The following is a 27,733-nucleotide window of genomic DNA, read 5'->3' as shown; positions in this document are numbered from 1 at the left end:
ATAAAATCTTTAAAAAGAAAGAAAGAAAGAAAAGAAAGAAAGAAGGAAGGAATGAAGAAAGAGAAAGAAAGAAAAAGAAAGAAAGAAAGAAAGAAAGAAAGAAAGAAAGAAGAAAAAGAAAGAAAGAAAGAAGAAGAAAAGTGCTTAGAAAGAAGGAAAGAAGGAAGGAAGGAAGGAAGGAAGGAAGATGCTTAGAAAGAAGGAAGGAAGGAATGAATAAAGAAAAGATAGAAAAGAAAGAAAAGAAAGAAAGAAAGAAAAAAGAAAGAAAGAAAGAAAGAAAGAAAGAAAGAAAGAAAAAGAAAGAAAGAAAGAAAGAAAGAAAGAAGAAAGGTGCTTAGAAAGAAGGAAAGAAGGAAGGAAGGAAGGAAGGAAGGAAGGAAGGAAGGAAGGAAGGAAGATGCTTAGAAAGAAGGAAGGAAGGAAGGAAGAAAGAAAAGAAAGAAAAGAAAGAAAAAGAAAGAAAGAAAGAAAGAAAGAAAGAAAGAAAGAAAGAAAGAAAGAAAGAAAAGAAAGAAAGAAAGAAAGAAAGAAAGAAAGAAAGAAAGAAAGAAAGAAAGAAAGAAAGAAGAAAGAAAGAAAGAAAGAAAGAAAGAAAGAAAGAAAGAAGAAATGCTTAGAACAGGTCAAATTTTAAATGGAAATGCTGCATTTGGGATTTGTTTTTTTCCCACTAAGATCTTTTAGTAGTAAAAACACCATACATTCATATCCGCGTGTTTGTTTTTATATTGTTCAAAGCCTTTCGGAAGATATTCTCTCATTTACTCCCCCAACAACAGGAGGACTGGAATCCTCTTCACACTGGACAGATAAGAAATCTGAGATTCGGAAACCTAATTATTAAGCATCAGAATCACAACCTAGCCAGGTACCCTGATTCCGGCAGTTACTTCAGGAAGTTACCCTGCTTTGTTTGCTTTTTTGGCTCCTAAATCACATGTCTGTTCTTTGTTTACAAAGCTTCTCGAAGCTCCAAGTTCCCTCGCTAGGTATAATGGCCCTTGTTTGATGCCTCCCCGGCGTCAGATTTCTACCTGTTACTGGAGAATTCCCTTGTCGCCTGTGCTCAACCCGGCAGTTTGGGCGGGACCAGGTTGGATCCTGTCTAATAAAGACAGCCAGCCTTTGTCTGTTGGCCACGTGATTGGATGAGGTAAGGGCATGTGACCCATTGTGGGCCAATGAGAGGTGGTGAATCCCAGGTCTTCAGTAAAGAGAGTAGAAGAGGTTCCTTGTCTTTCTGTGTTCCGTGTAGGGTGAGGGCTCCAACTGCCTTAGTTATTTTGCTCTTATGAGGAGGGAGTGAGAGGGTACCCAGGGGTGGGAGTGACCATGCATATAAGGGAAGGATGAAGTCAGCTGTAGTGAACACAGAGAGAAGTTATGGAGAAAAATCCCAATCCTTGGTGACGTCATTTGAGCTGCTGGTTAAAGCCTCGCCCGAGGCCCAGCACCCAGTCTAGACTTTTCGGATATGAGAGTCAACAATTTCCTTTTACCGTCGAAGACTTCAAATTGGGTTTTTGGTCACTTACTTGCAAGCAAGAGTTCTTTCTGATAGACTGGGCCTCCCAATACGATCTACACAGAACCCTCAAAGAAAAGGAAGGATTTATTTTAGGCTGGACTAGTTGTATAATCTTGACATGGGATATATATTCTTCACAGTGCTGGCTTCCACTTTTAAATTTATTTTATACAGCGCCTATTCAGAAGTTAATAACCCATTTTATTTCCCATCAGGAAAGGAAAAAAAAGTGGTGGGTATGAAGTGCCTCCAGTATAAAGAAAGAAAGAGAAGAAAGAGAAAGAAAGAAAGAAAAAAAGGAAAGAAGGGAAGGAAGGAGATTCAGAAAGGGAAGGGAAGAGAAGGGAAGGAAAAGAAAGTCATTACTATGTGATTTGTACTTTTAGGACCTCCTAGTAAAAAAATTGGGAAAATCTAAGAAAACCACCTCCCATGTACACCTTCTTTTGTTCTATTTGAGTTTCTGACATTTGCTACCAAATTTCTGTCTTTTCCTTTCATCTCTCTTCCCTCCCGTCTATCCTGTGACCCACCACATCTCAATTCCTTTTCAGTTTTCCGGCTATCCAGGACATTCCCCTGGCTCCACTGCATGGATGCCCAAACTTCCATTTCCCTATATCACTTCACCTCACCCCTGCAATCCTGTCCACTGCAGCCTTCCCATCCTCTTTGTACAGAATTATTCATAGCTGACAGTGGCTCCATGCATCTACAGCCACCCTTTTCAGGGGTGTTGAAAATGAACCCAAATGAATACCTACTGGCTGCGTTTCATGCATTCATCAGATCTCAGGATTAAGAAGAAATTAGCTCATCCCATGGTTCTAACTGGTGTGTATTGATCAGCTGTGTGAAGTAACAAGCAAGGGCATAAAAATAGTACCCGGTAATTTACCTAAGTCATTGAACTAAAGATAGCAAAACGAAGGTTGATAAATAGAGGGGCGCCTGGGTGGCTCAGTCAGTTAAGCGACTGCCTTCGGCTCAGGTCATGATCCTGGAGTCGCGGGATCGAGTCCCGCATCGGGGGGGGGGGTCCTCGGGGGGGGTCCCCCCTGCTCAGCGGGGAGTCTGCTTCTCCTTCTGACCCCCCCCCTCATGCTCTCTCTCTCTCTGTCATTCTCTCTCTCTCAAAAATAAATAAAATTTTAAAAAAGGTTGATAAATCGCGCTATGTTAAAATCAGAGATTTCTGTTTGTCAGAAAACATCTGCAACAGAAAGAACTGTTACAAATCAATAAGAAAACTTGGCACTCAAACGGAAGAGGATATTCAAACGACTAATAAGTATATGTCAAGTGCACAAACACATTACTCACTTGGAAGACGCCAGTGAAAACCACTGGAAACCAGAATGATCAACAATTGGAGCTCTTATAACAAGGCTCATGGGAATATAAATAGGTATAGCCATTTTGGAAAACTACTTAATGTCAACTAAGCAGTTTGATATCTACTAAAGCTGAATGTGCACAACTTATGACCCCACAGTTCCACTCCTGGGTATATCATGGAACTAATAAAATAACTCTGAACATAGACCCAACTCAGGGGAAGTTGTATTCTAAAGTTTGTATGAAAGATGGGGAAAAAAATCCTCAAAAGGCAAAATTACTCTTGAAGCTTCCTTAAATTGCCCGTAAAAGACAATATTCAGATGCACTATGTGTCTTTACAAAACACAGTTCGTTTAATCCTCGTAACTCCATGAGATGAGTTCTAAAACCCCAATTTTACAGATGGCCTCAGAGGGGTAAAATCACTTGCCCGTGGTCTCACAGCTAAATGACGACAGTGCTAGGGTTTAAACCTGACCCCAGTCAGCTCCACACTCTGACCCATTCTGTACCACCTTTCTAGGTGGCTGCCTTCCTTAGAATAGGCAAGCCCTATAAAGGAGGGGAAGAGAAAATGAGTTTTGAAGTCTCCCCCCACCCCAGCTTCCCACAACCCTATTTCATCCATCAATCCAGATGCTAGCCTGCCTCAGGAAAGTGTTGGTTTGGATCCAGTTTCCCATTGACAGCCTTAACCTAGACCAGGAGTCCATGAACTACAACCTATAGGCTTGATCCAGCCTTTTCTTTTTCTTTCTTTCTTTCTTCCTTCCTTCCTTCCTTTCTTTCTTTTTCTTTCTTTCTTTCTTTCTTTCTTTCTTTCTTTCTTTCTTTCTTTCTTTCTTTCTTTCTTTCTTTCTTTCTTTCTTTCTTTCTTTTTCTTTCTTCTTTCTTTCTTTCTTTTTTCTTTCTTTTTCTTTCTTTCTTTCTTTCTTTCTTTCTTTCTTTCTTTCTTTCTTTCTTTCTTTCTTTCTTTCTTTTTCTTCCTTCCTTCCATCCTTCCTTCCTCTCTCTCTCTTTCTTCCTCCTTCCTGCCTTCCTTCCTTCCTCTATCTTTCTTCCTCCTTCCTTCCTTCCTTCCTCTCTCTCTCTTTCTTCCTCCTTCCTTCCTTCCTTCTTTCCTCTCTCTTTCTTCCTTCCTTCCTCCCTCCCTCCTTCCTTCCTTCTTCCTTCTTTCTCTCTTTCAAAGATTTTATTTGTTTTAGAGAGAGAGTGCGTGAGACAGGGGAGGAGCCGAGGGAACAGGACAAGCAGACTCCACGCTGAACACAGAGCTCGATGCGGGGCTTGATCTCATGACCCTTAGATCATGACCTGAGCCAAAACCAAGAGGCAGAGAGGCTTAACTGGCTGAACCACCCATGCGCCCCACCTGTTTCTTTAAAGTTTTATTGAAACATAGCCAGATCCATGAGTCTATGTATAGACTATGGCTGTTTCTGGCCTACAATGGCAGAGTTGAGTCATTGCAACACAGACCACATGGCCTTCAGTGCCTAAGTATTTGTTATCCGTCTCTTTAGAGTAAAAGTTTGCTGACGCCTGGCCTAGCCTAATCAACTTTCCTTGCAGCCAAACCCCTCTAGGGACCAGGATGAGGTTGCTTTCATCATCTCTCAGTTCCAAATAACGAGCTTCCTGGTCACCCAGGCCCTGTCCCAAAGGAGAGACAGCTGGATGCTCTGAGTTCCGAAGAATTCTGAGGGGCCTCAAAGCTGCTTTCTGCTCCAAAAGCCCGCACCCCTCTTCCTCTGGTAGCTAATCCTGGAGGGACTTGTCTGGGAGCAAGGTAACTATAGTCATGTATGTGAACTGCATTTATGTCTGATGAACCCACAGCACAGTATTGATTTTGCATATCCTTTACAACATCACGTTAGGTTTGTTGCAAGCCTTATTTGATCCCACCACTAAACTCTGCTCATGCATCTTCCATCTTCATAGCTAGTTGCTCGTGGAATATGGCCAGGTGCTCACAGTTTACACAAAAGCAAAGGGAACACTGGTCAGAAGTCCTGAGCTATTAACTCATCCCCCAGATTCGTTCTCAACGTGTAGCTGATGAAAGGAGGCTCCTACAAAGCTAACAGCCCACAAAGAATTTAAGATCTCCAAAATGGAATATCAAGAGAGAGCCATTAGCAAGTTTATGAATTGTGTAGTGGTTTGAAGTTTCTAAAGTAGAAACTATCCGCTTAAATTAATCAATGTCTGTCTTGCCTACAGCCATCAGTTTTGGGATGGCATTGGGATTTCCTAAATGCGCCTGAACTTGGCAAATTTGAATTTTATACCCAGAAAAGAGGCAAACCCACGTCCCTATCCTGGTGGTTCAAGTCAAGGCCTAAGCTTCTGATAATAATAGCTACAGTCTTCTAAACTCTTACGTTGGACCAAGCTCGGTTTTTACATGCATTATCTCATTTAATCCTCCCCACCACCATTTAATAGGTACTATCATCATCCCCATTTTACAGGGGAGGAAGCTAATGTGCAGAGTGATTAAGTAACCTGCAAAAGTTCCCAGCACCATCTAGAGAGACCTGAGTGTTCACCATTTTATGTCCCATAGGGCCTTATACACAGCTCGTAGAAGGTTGTGGATGGCCATTTTCTGCTGTGAGAAATCCCATTTATATTTCGTGAGAGATGAGGCTGTTATTTATCCAGAAACATAGATGGAGCTGCCATGAAACACCAGGTAGTGTTCTGTGTTTTGCAGGCACGATTTCACTTTGTGTCCACAACAGCCCCTCCAGGCCTAGCATTACCTTCATTTTTCAGATGAGGAACCCAGGGGTTCAGAGAGGTTGAGTAGCTTGCCCACCATCATGGAGTTAGTAAATCACAGAGCAGTAGGGACCCCACATGGGTCTGGGCATTCGGATGTCTGCAAAGTGCTTTGATACACCATCTTGATACATCAACTGAATCAAGTTGGAGATGCTGGGCCATCATGCGTTTGATAGGGTAAGTGTGCATCAAGTGCTGCCGAGCGGGGACTCTAGAGGGAAGAAACACTGAAGGAGGTGTGAAAGTCGTTTGCGGTGGTGTGCGCACACGTGTGTGTGTGTGGGGGGGTATGCACTGTGATATTCCTCTCCTCAGCCCCTCCTCACACCTCGCTAGAATACTGTCAGTAAGTCTGCCTTGCTCACGGACGTGTAAGGAGGGTCTTCTAGAGTAACTCGGTGAGGCACCAAGGTCTGGATTGTTGCAAGGCCAAGACAGAGACTGTTCCTGTGGACACAAATGCCCAAGTCCAAGGGACCCACTGACATCCACCCATAAGTCATTTACGGGGAGCTTATTTTAGTTCCTTCTTGCCAACCACACGATTCAACTGCATTAAGTCCTCTTTAGTGCCAGGTACTAAACAGGGGGGGAAATAAAAGGGGATACTCATCACAGGGTGTTTGAGACTAAACTTCTATATCACTTACTATGAAACAGCACTTGACCTCTATTAACTCACTTACCCTAACCGCAACCCTCTGAAGGGGGCGCTATGATGACTGCCATTTTCCAGAAGAGAAATTGAGGCACAGAGAAGTTAAGTGACTGGGTCAAAACCACTCAGCTGCTGAGAGGCAGCACAGCAGGGACTTGAACTCAGGCAGACCAATTTCAGAGCTCACGATCTGGATCCCTACACTAAACCTCCCAGTGCACACTACCTGGAGTATGGTACACCGAGGAGAATGGGTGCAATTGCGGGGCACTAACCTCCAACGTCTGGTTGCTGAGTTGGCAGTGTCCGTACTCTCTTTACTATTCTTTCTCAGAGTAGAGTCAATTGGCGTTGTACGTAAGGTCAATGGCCCTGGGCTGCTGCCGGGCCCCGAGGTTGACATGTTTGGCTTTGTCATACGGGAAAGACACTGGGGCTGAGGTGGGGGCTGAGGTGGGACTGACAAGCCAGATATCTGGTCCCCAAGCCCCATCCCACTCTGAGCACAGCCTACTCTGCCCAGTTACCTCTGAGGGCAGGCTTGTCTGTCATCGGCTCACCTGCTGCTTCAAAAGAGTCCGTATGTAGCAACACAACAAAGCAAAGCTTATCTCTGACCGAACATGGGGGCCAGAACAAAACTATCTTTGATGTATTAAACGGTTTTAAAACCTGAAACACACTTAACTCTTGGAACCTTGGACACTGCTGTGGCTTAAAACTTCTTTCACAAGGCGGAGTAAAAAACATAACAGAATTAATCAAGGGGGCTCCCCAATAATACCTGCTTTACTTTTTCTTCACCACAACCAAGATAAATCACCACCAACAGAGCTCCAAGTAAACTTCTCACCCAGGGTGTCGTCAGGTCTACGGCTCCTTTCCATGAGACAGGAAAAAGGCTGAGAACTAAGGACCCGGTGCCGTTGGGAGGTGGGAGGAGGGAGGAGGTTTCTCCAATTAGAGGAACCATTAACTTTTAGAGTTGTTTCCACAATAACATTAAGCCATTTACTTTGCAATTATGCAGAGAATAAACATTGATAGGGTGTTCTGTGAGCACAGCTGCATGCCAACATCTGGCATCACCTCTGGAATCCTACAGGACACATCTGCCAGCGGAGTAACTCCTCCGGGGAGCCCCACACCAGGCCCTTAGATGCTGGAAGGCACATGCAGATGCTGCATCAGCCAATGATGTCGGGAAGGGCCAGGTTGCCCTACCCAGGCGAGAAACTGTAGAACTCTGTTCTGTCTTCCATGAAGAGTCGGGATCTGTGCTCCCGACCACACAAATAAATGCGAAACTAGCAAAAATAAATACCAAATGCTCTTGAGCATCTGTAATGGGCCCGTTGCTGTCCCATGCACTCTGTGTGTCTCTTTATGACAATGAGGTGGGTGTTAGTATTTTTCTTGTTTTACATGTGAGGAGGGGATGAATTAGACACTCACACCCACACATCTAGTTAGTGGTGGGGCCAGGAACACGCTGGATCCCGTGCTCTTAACCATCACCCTATACTGCCTCCCAAGTGGGTGGCAGCAAAGAGTTGTGTTAACAGATTGTTCAGAATCCCGGTGAGCTCAGACCCTAGCAGTCGTGTTTCTGGGCACCTACTCAGTGTAAGGCACGCCCAGTGAACGGAGATGTGGGGGAGCACACCAATGGCATAGGCAGCAGGTGCAGATGGCATTTCCCCACCTTCACAAAGAGTACGCACCCTCATCCTCAGTTCTTCACTTGTACCTTCTCGTATTTTCCCACCTACTACTCTTTCCTTCTCCCTTCCCCAAAGTCATGACAAGAGATAATCAGGTGACTTACGAGCAGGAGCAACAACTATTTTAATCCATACCATCTATGTCTCCCCCGTCCAAACCTGAGTCATTTTCTAGGTGTCTAGCTATATACAGGTAATGATTTACATGTTTCTCTGAAATAGTATTCCTTGAATAGTCTCCCTCACACCCAGGCCCCTACCTACCCTGTGCCCATCCCCAAGTTCTACCTATTAGTATTTTCTTGTGATTCCCTCCAAAACTTATGTATACCTAGGATGCTACACACCCTTATGTCACCCTCCCTCATTCCTTCCCATTCTTTTTAGAGTTCTTTCCATGTGAATACCCAGAGCATCTTCATTCCTTTTTTTTAGCTGCATAGTATTCCATTTTATGGTTATACCATATTTATTTACCCTTCCACCTATTAATAAACATTCAGGTTTTCTCCAATATCTTGCTATTCACAGGTTGGTACTTCGGCTCCTTGTGTCTATATCTCAATTGGTTAGAACTCAGTGAGGAGGGAGGTTGAGGGGCATCCCCAAATTCTAACACTATCCACCACTACAATCAGAGCAAAGAAGCAAAACACACTCAGCAAAAGCCCCGCTGAAGGCAAATCTTTCTATGCCAGGAGAGACTGCCATGTCTATGTTTTCCCAACTATTCCATTTCTCTTCAGCCCAGAGGAAAAGTGACATCTTGAACTAGGTAATCTATACAGAAAGCATTTTTGTAAACTATAATTTCAAGGCATTCGTTAAGATAACATACAATTCAACCCAGCCTCACCAACAACTCAAGAGAAGGCCAAGTGGGAGGGCTTTGTCTTCCTGACCGGGCCCATGAGGGGCTAAGCAGTAGTCTTCTGCACTGAGACCTTCGCTTCCCCAACCCTCCCCCATCCCAGCCAGAAATGCATGGCTGTAGTTGTGACAATGTTGCGCCGGTGCTAGATGTGTCACCAAGGGATGCTATGTGTTTCTTCTCTTATTCCTTTAAGGTTTTTTGCTAAAAACAGCTGTGCCAAGCAGCCCCTCCTTAGAACGGGACTAGCCCTAGAAAATGAGAGTTAGGACAATCTGGGTGCTCTTTGATTTGTCCTAACACCCTTGCCATCCCTAAACTCAGTCACTGCATTCTCAAACTATCTCCCTCATCTCCCTGAGCCTGCAGTTGTTGTTGGTGTTGTTGTCCTGCTCACATTCCCTTAGGTGGTAACGTTTCAGGGCACACTGGTCCGATTTTCCATGGCCAGCATCTGCACCTTTTGCCTAAGGGCTCTCTCTGGCTGCCAGAGTCCGTTTTACACATGCACGAGGCAGACCGCAAGGGCTCAGTAAGTTAGTACCACCACCATGACTGGCTGGCAGCCTTCAACCCATGACTCACCCAAACTGGTATAAATAAATAACTCAGTTCCCTTGTCCTTCAGGGGGATAACTCTAAGGATGACCTCCTATATTGTTTTCCAGTATCCTCCCAGCAAGATTAAGCTCCCTGTGGTAACCTGCTTGATAATGTGCCATTTATTGGCCTTCCCTTGCCAGTCTCATTTACCCCCTCCTGTGAACTCTTGGCTCTGGAATCCTTGTCTCCAGGTCTTCTTGGTACCAGAAGTTCTCCTAAGAAGCAGTACCTCAGGATGGGACTCTGGAAGTTGGATCACAATTGGCAACAAGGACCAGTTGCTGGTGGCAAGCGACGTGTTGCTAGTAGCATCACAAGAACTAAGCCTATAGGTAGTGAATTGGGCTGGGCCACAGGTGAAAAAGGATACAATATCCAGGGGCGCCTGGGTGGCTCAGTCGGTTAAGTATCTGCCTTCAGCTCAGGTCATGATCCCACGGTCCTGGGATCAAGCCCCGCATCGGGCTCCCTGCTCAATGGGGAGTCTGCTTCTCCCTCTACCCTTCTCCCTTGCTCGTGGTCTCTCTCACTCACTCTCTCTCAAATAAATAAATAAATAAATAAATAAATAAATAAATAAATAAATAAAATCTTAAAAAAAAAAAGAAAACAAAGGATGCAATATCCAACATTGGAGAGATACAGGATTAAGGATAATTACAGGGACCCTGGAGCGGGTTGGTTGCTTAGAGGTGAAGTACAATAGGAGCACTGAAAGAGAATGACAGGCTCCAATCATCCAGCTAGCAGCTCAAGTTATGGTGTAAAAGCCAGAGAGTCCCTACTGAAGCCCTTAAAAAGAGTCTCATGTCCTGCAGCCAGACAGCAGACATGTTTAACATGAAGTGCAGGATCTGATTGTGCGAACAGCAAAGTTGTGAAGCCTGTTGAATTCACAGCCCCAGCAAGTCTCCTACGCTGAAGAGGAAGTCCTGATAGGGTGGGGAGGGGGCCGGGATTGACAATGTATTCCAGATACGGGTTTGTCTTTCCTGGCTGCAGTGCCTCAGTTAGCAGTACCATCTGAGGGCTCGCAGAACGTCCGATTTATTGTCCTGGGATCTGCATAGCATTGCCTAGCCAAAGGACTCATTTTACAGCAAAGAAGGTATTATAATAACCACAGGATCTCCTGGTCCCACTTCATACCACATCACCCAGAAGCTGTTTGCCTGAGGTAAGATTAGAATGACTCCATAAAAATGCAGGTAAAATGCAACTTCGGTCTGATGCAGGTGAGGGGACACTTTGTGGAGTGAGGTGCTTTCAGACGTAGTGTAGACTTTTAACCATCGGTCACTCTACGATGCTGGGCCTCCAGTGGCTGGACTACATGGGGTTGGATACCAAGGAGTTTAAGCAGGAGTGGTTCCTCTTGCCATCCTTCCCAGTGACCCACTTAGAGAATGTGTACTTCTCATTCTCCCACTTTCAGGATCTGCCAGGTCCTAGTGCACAGGGAAGAGAATGCTTCTACCAGAGACATGAGAAGAACCACCCACTAAACCTAAATCTCTAACTGATGCCTGGTCATTTTGGATCCCTAATTGCTAGTAAACCAGGGTGCAAAGAAAGGAGTTACTATCCAGGCAAAGATGTCAATCCTGATTATTATAAAGAACCTAATGAAGGCAGGAAGGAGTATGTCTGCAATTCAGAGGATCTCTGGGGCATCTGTAGTGTTCCTATGTGTTGTGATAATTCCGAATGGTTGGCTACAGTGGCAAGCTGTGGTTACAGCTTATTACTTACACAGTAATCCAAGGCTCAGATCCTTCAAGGATGGAGGTCTGGGTGGCCTCAATGTATAAGTCACTTCGAGCAGTGGGAGCGCTGTTGCGGGTGAGGGGAATTAAAATAGGGTAGAATGGCAGGAGTGTGGACCTCAGTTCCCTTAGTATGTGAATTTGTCCCACAAGTTTTCTGTTTTTAGTCTTTTAGTTTACTTTAAAGGAAGTATGACGTGTGTTGTGATGAGCATCGGATGTTGTACGCAACTAATGAATTGCTGAACACTACATCAAAAACTAATGATCTACTCTATGTTGGCTAACTGAACATAATAAAAAAATAAAGGAAGTATGACTGGCCATCATCTTGAAGACTCAGTGACAGAACAGAAAGAACTTAAAGAGGACAAGGGGAGATCTGAACGATACAAGGGGTGGATTGTAGCGGGTACTCTCAGTATTCAAGCCTTACCATTTAGATGCATCTCTTTACCTAAGGAGTAGGTGCTCTGGCCACCAGGGTTCACTCTGCTCATGCACATGGCTAGAAGAGTCAGGAAATGTGTGCGCTGGGAGCAATTCTCACCCTGTGGCTAAGGAAGTTGTTGTGTAAATACCCCAGCTCCTTTTCCCCTTGGGTGGGACAACTGTAAGACGTGTGTTCCATGCTAATTCTCAGGGTTTCTCAGGACATGTCTTCAGTCACCCACACAGAAGTTTGATTGACAACATACATTATTGGTTACTTTGCCTTGCATACCTCATTTCCCTTCTGTTATAATAGTGCTTCCCTCACCTTCCAAGTAAATTACTTGCATGTGAATCCTTGTCTCATGGTCTGCTTCTGGGGGGAATCCAAACTAAGACACTCTGCTCCATCCTCATCTAATGTTCCTGAGATAGACTCTGAAGAACTATTTCTTACTAAAGTGTGAATGACTGATAGGGCCCAGAAAAGTGAGTTTAAAAGAAGAAATATCCTTAAGGCAGTGATTCTGAAACAGTAGGCTGGACACACAAGAGCCCTCTACAGGTGTGCTGACAAAGTATGATCTAAGGGTAAAATCTATTTTTGTAACAACTGATTGCATTTATTATTACACTGTCAGACAGACTTGTAAGCTGAGAATATCCTTGGGGACAGAGTAACGTGGGATACAATTTGCAGCATGTAAGAACAAAGAAACCCAGTGTTATATGGAGTCATAGAATGATCATGTGTTCCTTTGAGAGGATGCAACAGATTTCTAGGTCAGGGTGGTACATGACTTTGCTCAAATAGTGACATAGGGTTGAAGAACAACCATGTGACCAGAGGGATAACCACAGATGTTTGCACATACACTAAGTCACTGTAGCAGTGCCTTTGTTGTAATTATGGTTGACTTGTTGAATGTGGTTGAGTCTCTGCATCTCTTCAAGCTTCCAAGTGTGTCAAAACACACACACACACACACACACACACGCACAAATCTTTACTTTTGGTTTTCAGATTCTAGTCAGTGGGAGAAATCTGGGAGGAAGAGAGGGCAGGGAAACCTTTTGGGAGACTGGAATTATACATCACCACCGCCATCACCAGTACCAACACCAAGGACATTTGTAGAGTGGTTTTACCATGTGAGTTGTTTTCAAATTGGGTTTTAGGGAAACCTAAGGGCCCTGAGAACCTGGCAGGTTCTGCCAACAATGAAAGACTTGGTGCCAAATAAATATTTAAGCTGACTATGGTATCCAGTTATTAGTTTTACATACTGATTTTGTTAGAAAAAAACTCACCCACTAAAAGTACAACTTGGAAACCAGAGATATACGCATGATCGTTTTATTCTTGTAACCACCCCCAGCTTGCACAGGAGGAAAATAAGATTCATAAGGATTAAATGACTTACGTTATGGATGAGATATGAGCTGAACTGTGGTACAAAACCACACCACGTCCAGCGCTCTTTCCTCTACATTCTACCACATTTGAACACTGATGATGAAACACGTGGGTTAGCAATTTCTTGGCCAGTAAGTCTGTTTTGTTGAGAAGGGGTCAGGGAACAGTTTATTAAAAAGTTCTTAGAATTTGGGCCGTTCCAAGAAACTTACCGAAACATCCCCAGTTCATTCCCTCCCTGAGCTGTATTTAATGCATGCTATTCCAGGGGCTGCTTTGATGGGACGTGTTCTCACAGCTGGTCCTGTGTGTCTGCCGCACCATCCAGACCCTTTGGGCGGCACTCAGAAATATCCCTTGTAGCAGTCAGCTTTGCTGTAGAAGAAAGACTTGCGACTTACGAAAATAAGCGTTTATTTTTCTTGCACACAGGTCTGCCGGTTGGCGAGGGCGAATCTGCTTCGGTTGGAGTTTGGGTCTGCTCCATATGGCTAATCCTTGGAGGCCAGAGAGAAGGGGCAGTGGCTACCCAAGGTGAGCCCACGGGTAGCCAAACAGGGCACACACTACTTAAAGCCTCTGCTAGAATCGTATCCGTTCATATTCCATTGGCTAAAGCATGTCAGTGGCCAAGCCCAAAGTCAGTGGGGCAAGAAATGTACTATGTCCTAAGCCCCAAGGGAGGTGAATGAAAATTTGCTGACTGATACTCCAATCTATCATGTTAGCTAAAAAAGTGATTCCCAGGAAGGGAGGCCAAGTACCTTTTCCCAAAATCCTCTAGATTCACAAACTGATACGGTCCTATTAATAAAGTCGGTCCTGTAAGCTGCCAAGAGGGGACCATCTCAAAGGGGCCTTTCCTGAGAGACCCCAGGGGAGTGTGAAATGGCAGTTTCCCAGACTAGCGATCCCCAAGATGGAAATTACCTAGTTGCCACTGGGATATTTTTTAAAACCCACTACCTCACTCCCCGGGATCTGCCCTAAATCAAGTTCCCAAGCTTCCCTTCATAGAGGATGGGACCTGCAGACAGAGAGAAGGGGCAGATGTGGGTGATTTGTAAGCTTCACCTTAAAAAAATAAATTTCTAGCAATGGAAGTCTTGGCCACAATGCAGAACAGTGCAGTAACTAGAAATAGACACTCCCGATTTTGACAACATGAGTCCCTCCTTATGTTGGATAATATTGCTTCGTCCACCCAACTCCTCAATATCCATTTCCTCTTCTCCCTTCCAAATACACTCCTAATTTTGCTCACAGAACCCCCTTCCTCAAGGAACAGTGATCCATCTCCAACACAAACCCCAGGGACAGGCCAAATTGGTCGAGAGGTAATTCCATTCCTTTTGCCCATGATTGGTTCAGAAATAGATAAATGACCTAGAATCAGCCTATGAAACAAACTGTGCCTATGGGAAAAGTTTGGTGGAAGGACGGGGGTGGCAGGGCTTCTAGAAAAAGTTACTTCATTCTAAGGAGAAAACCCCAGAAAGAAACTGACCCTTTCTCTTTCTCTGAACCCTGCTCTGTCTAGATATTCCTGCTAGAGCCCCATTTCTTCCCAAAGATGGAAACAACAGGAAGATGGCAGAGCAAAGATTTGGAAAAGACAGGTGTCCTAAGGATATGACCGAACTGCTGAATCAGCCTCTCCCCTAAAGCTTGCCCTAACTACGTCCATACTTAAAAAAAAAAAAAAAAAAAAAAAGGTTTCTTTTTTTTTAAGATTTTATTTATTTATTTGTCAGGGAGAGAGAGAGAGAGAGCACAAGCAGGGGGAGCAGCAGGCAGAGGGAGAAGCAGGCTCCCCACTGGACAGGGAGCCCGATGAGGGACTCAAGCCCAGCACTCTGGGATCATGACCTGAGCTGAAGGCAGACTCGAAACCGACTGAGCCACCCAGGCGTCCCTATGTCCTTACTTTCAAATGAGATAATGAAAGATTCTGGTGTGTGACTCTTGACTCCCAGCTAAAGGCACCTTCAGCCATATCTATCTCAACCACCTACTAGCAGTGCATTTGGGCAATCACTTGATTTCTCTTGCTCCTGCTTTGCACCAGTACCGATGTCATAGAATTCTTGTGGAGGTTAAATGACGACACACATGAAGTATTTGCAAACTTGTGGGGTCTGGTGTCTGGTAAGGGTGCAAATGACGCACAGGTATGATTTTTTTGGTACCAGTGAGCGAGAAAGTGCAAGCCTGTGGGCTCATAATTGCAATTTCTCTACTTCCCTATATTCTTGTCCTCTGGCTGTTGCAATAAAACCTTCACAATGGGAAGGATCTGTGTCTTTCTAGGTTGGACTGGTAAGTCTAAGGTCTCCCATCCTGACCACTAATGCCTGCAAAGGGTAAAAGTCCCATGGTGAAAAGTCGATGGGGGATACTTTTACTTACAAATATTATATAATTATTACATGTTCTGGGTTTTTTAGAATTTAAAAATTTAAAAATATTTTTACTCAAGTATAATTAGCATATTTATATGCTATAGTATATATAAATTATATGGTATATATAAATATATAAGTATATAGTATCGTGTTATAGTAGTTTCAGGTGTACTATATAGTGATTCAACAATTTTATACATTACTCAGTGTTCATCATGGTAAGTGTGCTCTTAATCCCCTTTACCTAGTTCACCCAACCCCCTATCTACCTCCCCTCTGGCGACCTTCATCTGCTGTATTTAAGAGTCTGTGGAGTTTTGGGGTTTTTTTTGCCTCCTTTTAAAATTTGTTTGTTCTGGGGCGCCTGGGTGGCTCAGATGGTTAAGCGTCTGCCTTCGGCTCAGGTCATGATCCCGGGGTCATGGGATCGAGCCCCACATCGGGCTCCTGGCTCAGCGAGGAGCCTGCTTCTCCCTCTGCCTCTCTCCCTGCTCATGCTTTCTCTCTCTGTATCTCTGTGTCTCAAATGAATAAATAAAATCTTTAAAAAAAATAAATAAAATTTGTTTGTTCACTTGTTTTGTTTCTTAAATTCCACGTATGAGTGAAATCATATGGCATTTGTCTTTTTCTGATTGATTTAGTTCACTTAGCATGACATACCCTCTAAGTCCATCCCTGAAAAGATCACTAATCATCAGGTAAATGCAAATTAAAACCACAATGAGATCTCACTTAACACCTGTCAAGATAGCTAAAATAAAAAACACAAGAAATAACAGTGTTGGCAAGGAGGTGGAGAAAAAGGAACCTTCGTGAACTGTTGGTGGGAATGCAAACTGGTGCAGCCACTGTGGAAAACAGTATGGAGGTTCCTTAAAAAAATTAAAAGCAGAATTAACATATGACCCAGTAATTCCACTACTGAGTATTTACCCAAAGAAAATGAAAACACTAATTTGAAAAGATAGACACACCCCTGTGTTTATTGCAGTATTATTTACAATAGACAAGATGTGGAAGCAACCCAGTGGCCATCTATACATGAATGGATAAAAAAGATGTGATATATATATATATATAGGTATATATTCCATTGATATCTATATCTATAGATATAGATAATGGAATATTACTCAGCCATGAAAAAGAATGAGATCATGCCATTTGCAACTACATGTTCTATTTTTGAAAATATGAAAAAAATTCAGATAAGCACTATGAGAAAAAAAAAGAAAATACATACATGATCCCATCACCTGAAAGAAAACCACAGTGAACAGTGATAAATGTTCTTTCAGACTTTTTACGGTGGTCGCTTCTTTGAAAAGAAAAGAGGAAAACAGGCATCCTATGCACTACTTTTGAGAGTGGAGCTGGTGAAGATGGTTTTGGAGGGCAACTTTGCAGTCTTTGAAAATTAAAAAATTAAAATAAAAAAAATGCACCAGTCCTTTGGGTCAACACTTCTGCTTCTGGGAATCAGAAGCAGCAGATACTTAGAGCTTCCAGATGCCAGGGACTGTTCTCCACATTTTTATGCCATCCCAGTTCATCCTCACGACCTAGGAGGGAGGTCTTATTATTATTTTTAAATAACACCTCTGTTGAGACACAATTCACATGCCATACAATTTACCCATTTAAAGTGTACAGTTCAGTACTTTTTTAGTGTATTTGCAGAGTTGTGCAATCATCATCACAATTTTAGAACATTTTCATCACCTCCCAAAAAAGCCCTGTACCTATCAGGAGTCACTCCCCATTATCTCAACCCCTCAGTCTCCTAGCAACCACCAGTCTACTTTCTGTCTCTGTGGATCTGCCTATTCTGGACATTTCATATCAGTGAAATATACAATATGTGGTCCTTTGTGATTGGCCTCTTTCAGTCAGCATAATATTTTTAAGACTCATTTATGTTGTAGCATATATCAATACTTCATGTCTTTTTAATGCCAGATAATATTCATTGCATAGATATGCCACATTTTGTTTATCTATTCATCAGGTGGTGGACGTTTGGCTTGTTTCTAGCTTTTGGCTAATATGAAGAATGCTGCTATGAACCTTTGCGTGCAAGTTTTTATGTGTAATCCTCTGCTTTCCCTTTTTCAGGAGCTGCCAAACTTTTTCTCAAAGTGGCTGCACCACTTGAATATCCCCACCAGGGTATACAAGGGTTCTAGTTTCGTCAGATCCTCACCAGCCAACACCTGTTAGTACCTGTCTTTTTGATTATAGACATCCTAGTGGGAGTGAAGTGGCGCCTCATCGTGGTTTGTTTGCATTTCCTTGATGAATAGAGGGAGGTACCATTATTACCTTCAGTTTATACATGAAGCAACTGAGGCACAGAGAGGTTCATTATCTTAGCCATGGTCACTCACTACGTGTGCAGACTCCCATGTCTACAACAGTGTATGCAGAAGAAAGTTTGCTGCAGCACTGTTGGTGGCAAATATTAGAAGAACCTGTATGTCTATCTGCAAGGGTTTATCCTGCAGAAGACCATTGCACAGCTAACAAAGACGAGGCAGGTCCGTTTAGGCTGACGTGGAATGGGTTCCAAGACACACTGTTAGTGAAGAAGCCCCTCACAGAATCGCGCGTACAACATGAACCTATAGACCCAGGCCTAGAGATAGATGTGATACAGGCATAGATAGGGGGGCTGCACACAAAGCTCTTCGCGATGTCCCCTGGAAGGTAAGCTCCCAAGAGAGTAGGAATTTTGCATTCGGTGCACTGCCGTACCGCCAGCACCTAGAACCGGATGTAGCGCATAGTAGCAGCTAAATAAATATTGGCTGGTAAATGAACGATTCCCTTGGAGAGAGATAGAGGGCAGTATATACAGAGGAGCTCATGTACTCTGCAGACCCATGTCCTCTGCATACGAATGCATGTAGTATTTGCATCATTTCTGACACACACACATATAAAATAACCTGGAATTCTTGGGGCCTTTTGCAAGAAAACAACGACAACAAAACAAGGCCCCAGAGATTGGCATGGAACTGAGAAGTGGCCCCAGTGGCTTCCCAGATGCCAAGAGGCCCCTCCCGGGCCACAGTGTCCTTTGCTTGAAGTGAGTACTGCCTTCCTCCACCCCCTCCGGCCCCCGCCACACTCCATCTCTGGAGCTGATGACCTAGACAGGAGACAGGCCCACACCCGCCCTGCCAGGCACCCCACTCTGATCGATGAGCCACTCTTCCAGCTAACAGGAATCCAATGTCACGATGATGGCAGTGAATCTTGTTTTCATGCCTGAGAAGATCTTAAAAATCAATAAGCATTAGAGGGACACAGCCAAGTGTTTTTCTTTTTATTGTTTTCCAATATTTGTTTAATGCCCAGTGAAGGGGGCCTGAGGATCAAGGGCTTCTGGTGGAACAGCACAGGCGTCCACCTGGTGGCATTTTCAGCTAATGGTATGCTAGGTGGGCTGGGAGACGATTAGGAAAGCAATCAGGGTCTGTGGCCTCCCTGAGCCAGGGAAGTTAGGGTACAGAAATGACAACAGTTGCAGGTGACGTAATTCTAACAGTGAAGATAGCAAATGGCACCAAAAATGATGATTAGCAGAGGCCAGGACAAGAGAAATGTGAGTCAGATGTACAGTAGGCTGCTCCTCACAGATGGAGGTGACGTTAGGGATCTACTCATACCCTCTCCGTGCATGATGAAGAGGATTGCTCCAGGTTCCCTTTCTCGTGCCAAAGTGGGGCAGGTTCTCAGTGGGGTGTAGACTGGACGCCATCTTTGTCTCCCTACCCCCACCCCAACACACACACAACCATTTGATCACCAAGTCCTGCTGATTTCTCTCCGAAATAACTCTGTCCTGTCGACTTTCCCCATCTCCACAGTTACTAGGTTAGTTCGAGTCACCTTCACCACTCACCTGGGCTCGGGCAACTGCTTCCTAAGTGGTCTTCCTGCCTTGAGTCCTGTTTGCCCCCAGGTCTTTTTCCACAGAGAGCAGCCTGGCCCTGAGAGGTGGGGTGGCCTGGTGGGTTAAAAACGTGGCTCTGGAGCCAGGCTGCCTGGGTTCCAATCCTGGCTCCTCCAGATTTGTGATCTTGAGCCGCTACTTCAATGTTCTGGGCCTCATTTTGCCTAATCTATAAAACAGCAGTGCTGATTTCTAGGTGCCTGGAAGCCAGTGAGGATTAAGTGAACTAATATAGATGAAGCTTACCGCAGCGGCTGCCAGACCCAACAGCTCAATGCACAACACCTTCTCTTCTCACCTCTTGGTAACTCCTTGATTCGCATTCGACACTCCCGTTAAATGTCTTTTTTTGTGGTTCCTCTAACAAAACAGACTACCAGGCATTCATACATGCCGCCTGTTACATTCTCCCCAAAGCGCCTCCCCTTTCCCGTGTCCATCGACTGTTCATCTCTCTGCTCTTAGAGGCTATTTTCTTTGGAAAGCTTCTCTCGCCCATCAAATTCCAATTAGGCACCCCCCTTTTGGGTTCCCATGGCGCCCTTACTTCCCATCGATGCACTTGCTACTTTGTATTTTTAAATTTTTATTATGAACGTTTTCGCATGGAAAAACCAAAAGCCCAAAGACTAGTAGAACAGTACAATGAACTCTCATATACTCCCAGCAACGGGTAACATTTTACCATCTTTGCTCTCTGTGTGTGTGTGTATTCATTTTGTTTCCAAGTAAATTACTGACATTATGCTCCTTCACCCCTAAATATTTCAAGTGGCATCTCCAAAAAAGGAAGAAAGCTGAGGAGTATTCTACCTAAAATACAATGCCATAATCACACTTTTAGAAATGAATCATTCTCTAATGTCGCTGAATACTTGTCCCATATCCAAATTTCCCCAGCCCTTCCCCAATTCCTTTTCCAGTCTTTCTGCTACATTTCATTTGAATTGGGCTGTAAGCTCCGAGAGGAATGGAATGTGTCCCCTCTGCTTCCCTCTCCCTAGCACTCAGCTCATGGCAAGCCCTCAGTACCTATTTGTTAAAAGAAAGAACAACCTCTATGCCCAACTTCCTTCTGCTGAAAAGGGTCTTCAGCCAGCTCCAATCCCAGCCCAGCTGCCCCCTACACACACACACACACACACACACACACACACACACACACACACCTTGGTAATGACATAGCGTCTCTTCGATGCGCCAAGTCAGAAACCAGAGGGACATTCTAGATGCCTCTGTCAGTTGACCCCACACAGCTCTCACACTGTCTCCTGCCTAACCCATTCCTCTCTCCATTCTGGAGGGCAGGGCTCTGGTTCGGTCCCTCATCCTCCGTTGCCCAGCTCCCTGGGTCTTGACACCTCTGATGATCCAATGTAGCCCTGTCCTGCCTCAGAGTTTACTTTTTCTAGGTCCCGTTCAACAACCCGTCCCTTCCCGGCAGAGGACCCACAAAGGCCCCGAGCGTAATAGGTATTCACTAAATGATTGCTGAGTGGATAAAGAGAAATGTCTCCTTCTTCCCTGGCCTAAGTCCACTGCAGCCCCAGCGCATCCCTGTGGTCCTGTTCCCTGGGCCGCAGACTCCGTCCCAGCCCAGCCTGGCTCAGCGCTGCCTGCAGATGGATCCTGGACACAGCCTCGGCACACAGCTTCCAAACGGCTGCCAGATCCATTTGTCATTCTTCCTTCCCTAGGAAATTGTGCAAAGATGGGCAACGGCAGGCCCGCGCTTTTTATATTTAAAGAAAATGATTAAAAATCTAAAACAGAGAAAGCTTAAAAATCAAGATCTTTCTATTTTTAAGTCTTCTTTAGGTCAAGGACCTCGTAGGGGATACAGGGTGAGATGATACAGCCCCTTCTGCCTCAAATAAGATTTGTAGAACGCAATTCCGCTTTTGTGTGCTTTTGCAAAGAAAGCTATTCCACTGCCCTGTCATTACTGGGCTGATGGAGTTACGCTCGGGGAGGGGCAGAGGGTTCCAGCAGAGACCCCTTCGGTACACGGAGCCCATCTGACGCTGGACCTGCCACCCCTGGCACCGGCCCCTGCTGTCCAACTGGAACATTCAAACGAGGTGGGGGACTTTACCTTTTAACCTTCCTAACATTCTGCTAAGAAGGAACTTCCTCCCAGCACAGAACAAAGGCCAGCAGTCAAAAGCTCTCAGAAACCTGGTGGGGAAGGCCCAGGGAAGTGACTGAAGGGGGTCAAGGTGGATCTCCACTCCCCGCTCCCCACTGGCTCCACCATCTACCTTGGGGGGGGGTTCCTGAACCCATCTAAGCTCCAGCTTCTCCTCCTTCAGCTAGACGAGGACACCATCATCTTCCTCATAGGGTTCTTCATGAAAATTAAATGGGGCATTGTAGGTGTAGCAGGTGGGAAGACTATTTGAATCTCAGTGTGTGCTGAAGACACAAGCCATCAGGGGACACATTCCAAGGCAGCTGTGACGCCATCATGCAGGACTAGCAAAAGAAACCAGCTGCCTCTTATTGGACCATCCCCAGCCTGCAAAGGAGGGCTGGACTGAGGAAACAGTGGGAGCTAGAGGAGGAATTTTGGGGTGAACGATAGGTGTGCTCCAAGTCCCAACTGTCCACTCCCCACCTCCCAGGAGCGATCTGTATCCCCACAGCTTGAGCATTTCTAAGGACTCATGTCTGCATCATGCCTTAGAAGCCCAAAGCCAAGAGAGATGGAGCGGCCAGCTGGAGAGAGGGGGCCCGGAGGTTTTGGATTTGCCAGGGTAAAGAGGAGTTGAGTATTTCTGATAAGCCAGAGGTATGCAACAGGTGATCTAGGGAGTTTTGTAGATCCTCCGGAAGAGGGCCACCAGGAGGAGTGAAACCCTTCCCCAGACAGAAGCTGACAGCACCTGGTCTGGCTGAATTGTGTGCCCCCCACCCCCAAACTCATATGTTCAAGCCCTGACTCCCAGTACCTCAGAGTGTAACTGTATTTGGAGGTAGGGCTTTAAACGAGGTGATCGGGTTAAAATGAAGCCTTTAGGGAGGACCCTCATCCAATCCAACTGGTGTCTTCACAAGAAGACAAGATTTGGACACACAGAGAGATAACAGGGATGCACGCAGGGTAAGGGAAGACCATGTGAAGAACAGGGAGAAGACAGCCAACCCCAAGCCAAAGAGAGAGGCCTCAGAAGACACCAAGCCTGTCAATGCCTGGTACTTCCAGCCTCCAGAACTGTAAGAAAATTAGTCTCTGTTGTTTAAGGCACCCAGTCTGTGGTCTTTGTTTCGGCCGCCCCTCCAAACTAGTAAGCACTGCTCAGACACTGGGGGATGGAACAAGGAGTCTGAGGCAGCCAGCTTCGAGGGATCAGCAGTTTAGAAATCCCCAAAAATGAGGAAGGAGGGTGCTCTCTGAAGTAACTATAAAATTGTGCTAAGAGATAAAGAATCAGGTGTAAACACCTACCAGGCCCAGCCAGCCAACCTCAGTATTAACCAAGTAAGAACTCCCTGCTCCTCTGCGTCCTCCTCTCTCCCCATCTCCCGTCCCTGCCGGGGGTCAGAATCCTCAGTGAGCCCGATGGAAGCATGGGTGAGAAGCAGGAAAGCCACCCCAGGCTCCCTTTCCCTGCTCCAGGTCCCCGCTGGAGGAGGGAGAGAGTCTCCACGTGCAGCAACGTTTGAAGGTCTGAGTTATTCCACACACCTGAACGTAGCCATTACTGAACTGAGACAGTGTTGGAACTAAAGAGGTAGCCAGGAGAGGCCTGGGCCTGTGCTAATTTTCATCCTGGGGCAGGGAAAGAAGGGGACACCGCAGGAAAAAATTGAGGGGCGGTTACAGACCAAAGTAAAGTTGGCTTCCTCAATGTTCCCCCCGTGAGTCCTGTGTATTTGCCATATGTCCTCCTACACGGGTGGCTGCTCAGCCCAGTCTCCGGCCAAACAAGTAGGAGATGTCTTTGGGGAGCAATTATCATCATTCCAAAGTCCTTCCCTGCCACCATCGGGCAGTTCTACCTTCATCGAGCAAGGCAAAAAGCTCACAACAGCAAACCATTTCAGACCTTCTGCATTCCCCAAAGCCAGCAACGTAAGTGTAGGTCTTCTACAAAGCCAGGGACAGAATGCTACCCTCTACACCTCATGACCCGGAGGAGGACACTTAACTCCAGACCAGCCACAGGGCTGGGCAGGCTTTAGAGTCACATAGCACTCCGGAGAGACCTGAGCTCAAATCCTGCCTCTGCCACGTGACAGCTGCGGACCCTCGGAGAGTTACTTAACACCCCTGCACCTCAGTTGCTTCCTCAATAAAATGGAGACCATAAAAGTATCCATCCGATAGAGCTATTATGTGGAATAAATGAGGACATAGAGGCGAAACCCCGGGAACGTTGCCTGGCACAGAGCAAAGGGCTCAGGACACATAGTTATCATTATACATCACTGACTCTCAAGGTGAAACCTTGGAATGACCTTGATTTATTGTACAAAACATTATGTAAGAAGCCTATGGTGAAAAGCACAGATTCTAGCACCAGACTGCCCGGAATCAAGCAAGAATGGAAAACACATTGTATAAGTGTTTGCTATAATTGCTATCAATACGGTAAAATACATAGAGTGATACGTACCCAAATACAGTAAGTACAAGAAGAGCGTAATAATGGCAGCAATGATTAAGGGAACAGTCATTTCCATCAATCCACATGGACCCTGAAGTTTCTTGTTACCCAAAGACATCAGAGGCACTAAGGGTCAGAGAGGCAGAGTGTGTCCCTAATTGGGAGGCTGCTGAACTTGACCTCAGTTTCATTTGTTTGCCAGCAGATGGTGGCTCTCCAGCAAACAGGATATCTAGAAAACAGAAACCCATCCTCCTCGGGTTGGACCCTCAGCCTTTGCCTCTGGCCCCGCTCCCCGCCAACAGCTCTCAGCCTGTCTTCCATGTTACCTGGTCTGGTTCCTTCCTCCAGGGCAGGTCCCACTTTGCAGGGAAGAGGTGAGGGGCCACCGCCTTCCAGCCTCCTGAGAAGGTGACATTTTGATGGGCCCCGCTGTCTCCGGGCCTAGCTCTCCATCAGTTCCCACCGACCCCGGGCCTGAGGACTGCCAGAGAAACAGATGGAAAAGATGAAAAGCTGGTACCTCCCGCAGGAAATAATTGTCTAGCTGATCCCAGAACTGAAAAACACAAATATAACATTGGAGAAAGGAGCGCAAAGTGCCATTCAAGGCCATTGTTACTGCCTCCTCTCTGTGTATCAGGGAAACAAAGAGGCCCTGTGTGTGAGGACAATGCCGTATGTTACCAGCCACTTCTGTGTTACTCCTGGGGATGGGAGGGTGAGAAACGAGGCCACATGGCCCTCCCAGCCTGATGCGCTCTGGACTTCACTAATCATAACCTCCAGGCTAGCCAGAGCCAGGGGAGGAAATTTGGACTCCCAGCTCATGGGGTTCTGAAATGGGGTGACAGGGGACACCCCCTTTGGAGGCACCAGGTGGGTACCTGCTAGTCTTCCAGGCATCACGAATTGACAGATGCCCCCTCTCCTCTCCCTCCCCTCCTCTCTTGCTCCTTCTCTGAGACTTACCACAAGCTAGAGCTGGAAAGAATGGCAGACATCATCTCTCCAAACACGGGTGTCTTCTACACCAACCCCCGGCTTTAGTGAGGGGTACCTGACCAGGACGAGTGCCTGGCTGTGTAGCATGCCAGCAGCAGTTGCAAAGCCAGGTGAATCATTATGTGGCAGCCTCCACTGAACCAACCCCCCCCCCGACGCCCCCGCTCAATGGACCAGGCACTCTATCATGAGCAAGCTCGCAAAATGACCTCATTTGCTCCTGCCTTCAAATCCTTGGTCTGCCACTAATTACCCATGGATTATGAGTTCACTTTCTGGCCCTTCGTTTTCCCACTTGTAAACTGGGGGATATTCATGGGTCACTGTGAGGACTGAATGAGCTTAAACATGCAAAGCTCTTAGAACCATGTTTGGGCCATATAAATCACTTGAGAAGCGTGAATGGGAAATTAGACGTCCACCTGCAACTTGCTTAGGCTCATGGTGAGACGAGATACAGATAACCAGAAACCCAGGATCTCAAATACAAACTCGGCCTGGCCATCGACTATGGCCTCTCTTTACCTCCTTAGGTTCCCGAGGGAAGGAGGGCACTAACGAATACTCTCCTGCAGGAATAAGGCAGGTGACAAGTGGGGGTGGCCAACTGTGACATAACAGGGAGCAGTGGGGACAGTGGGGGTTTGGAGAGCCTGTGCCTGTCTTCAGGGGGGCAGCCAGGACTTAGCTCTAGCCAACTGCTGCATGGTGGGAGCAGCATGGCTAGGCCCATCAATTTTTAGAGAAAAGCCAGAAATCTGGACTTTTAGGTGGCACTTCCCAATTTTGAAATGCTGCATTAACTAAGACAAATGTTAGTACAAAGGGAACTCCAGATCATGCAGCTTGTGTTGCCTGATCTGGACATAGACAGCATGTCCAAGCCAGTATGCACCTGCCATTTTCAGGTCTTCTGTCCCTAATTTGCCTGCAGTCTCCCAGTGAGCTGATCAGTCCACTTCAAAACCAGTCTTTGACTTAGAGCAGGTGGTATAAGACCAAAACGGTGAAGCAGCCCCCTTTCTCTGTGGACACTCGCCCTCATCTCCATCCCTGAAATGGGGGTGAGGAAAAGGGAAAGCAGGGAAATGAGGGGACTCTCCCTAAAGGACCATAGGCTCCTTGGCCTCATCCACTTCCTGCAGGTATTCTTCTGATAAAGAAGGCAGCCCAGACCTGGTGGTGGGACCCAAGGGCAGACTGGGCGCTTAAGCCCCCATGATCTCCATCAGTCACCTCAAACAAACATCGGTGGCCTAAATGACAACATGGGCTGGCTATGCAAAGTTCAACTCTGAGGCAAGCTTGCTTGCAACAAGACACTGCCTCACACCTACCAGGACGGCAGTCATCAGACAGACGGATAATAACAAGTGTTGGTGAGGATGTGGGGAAATTGGAACCCTCAGACATTGCTGATGGGAAGGTAAATGGCGCAGCCACTCTGGGAAACAGTCTGGCAGCTCCTCAGAAAGTTAAACACAGAGCTACCCTGTGGCTCCTGGGTATATAGCCCAAGAGAAATGAAAATATCAATCGACACAAAAGCTTGTTCAAGAGTGTTCACAGCAGCATTACTCATGACAGCCAGAAGGCAGAAATGACCACGTATCCATCATCTGGTGAATGGATAAACCACAGGGCTGGGCAGGCTTTAGAGTCACACAATACTCAGCCATCGAAAGGGATGACGCCTTGGGGCGTCTGGGTGGCTCAGTCGTTAAGCGTCTGCCTTCAGCTCAGGTCATGATCCCAGGGTCCTGGGATCGAGCCCCGCATCGGGCTCCCTGCTCAGCGGGAAGCCTGCTTCTCCCTCCCCCACGCCCCCTGCTTGTGCTCCTGCTCTCGCTAGTTCTTTCTCTGTCAAATAAATAAATAAAATCTTAAAAAAAAAAAAAAGGAATGACGTCCTGATACACGATACCCAACGTGGATGACCCTTGAAGACATCAAGTTAAGGGGCAGATATTGATGAAAACAACCGCATCTGATTCCATGTGTCTGCCATGTCCAGAACAGGTAAATCAAGAGGAGAGAGAGAGATTCGTGGTGGCCTGGGGCTGGGGTGTGATGGAAAGAGAAGGGGAGAATATAGCTAACGGGTGTGGTTGTTTTTTTGGTGGTATGTTCTTGCATTGTGGTGATGGTTACACAACTCCGTGAATATACTAAAATCCGCTGGATTGTACACTTCAAGTGGGTAAATTGTATATGTGAATTCCTCTCTATAAAGCTGTTAGCAACTACAACAATAACAACAACAACAACAACCAAAACAACAACAAAACTCTCAAACTAAGATTGCTGCCCCTAATCACCTTCTGTTTAAAAAGTCTGCATTTATGCTGCTCTCCTCACATCAGCCCCACTGCAGAAGACAGATAAGAAGATGGTTTTCCTTACACGAGGGCGAAAAGCTAGGCTGGTTTGCCCAGGACTGTCCCAGTGTTAGCCCTGCAAGCGTTGTGTCCCAGGAAATCCCTCCTTCTTGGACAAACTGAGATGGTCGATCACCCTCGTGGCAACCCTTTCTCGTAGCACAAGAACGCTCTGGCCTTCAGAGCTGTCAATGGCTCAGATGGAGTCTCCAAATAAATGACCCTTCTCTCTCTGGGG

General features: G+C 45.9%; 1 protein-coding gene across 1 annotated transcript in view; it reads right to left on the bottom strand.

Annotated features, from left to right (window-relative positions):
- The window catches only part of PRR5L (proline rich 5 like), a 148,509-nt gene extending 123,868 nt beyond the window's left edge, over positions 1-24,641 (bottom strand). The window contains exon 1 of the mRNA XM_027578562.1: positions 24,442-24,641. The gene's annotated coding sequence lies outside the window, so the exon portion shown is untranslated. The remainder of the gene's footprint in view (positions 1-24,441) is intronic.
- Positions 24,642-27,733: the final 3,092 nt, after the last annotated feature.

Source organism: Zalophus californianus, chromosome 11 (genome assembly GCF_009762305.2).
Source record: "Zalophus californianus isolate mZalCal1 chromosome 11, mZalCal1.pri.v2, whole genome shotgun sequence".
NCBI lineage: Eukaryota > Metazoa > Chordata > Mammalia > Carnivora > Otariidae > Zalophus > Zalophus californianus.
Note: the sequence above shows the minus strand (reverse complement) of the source record. Positions and strands in the feature narration are given on the sequence as shown.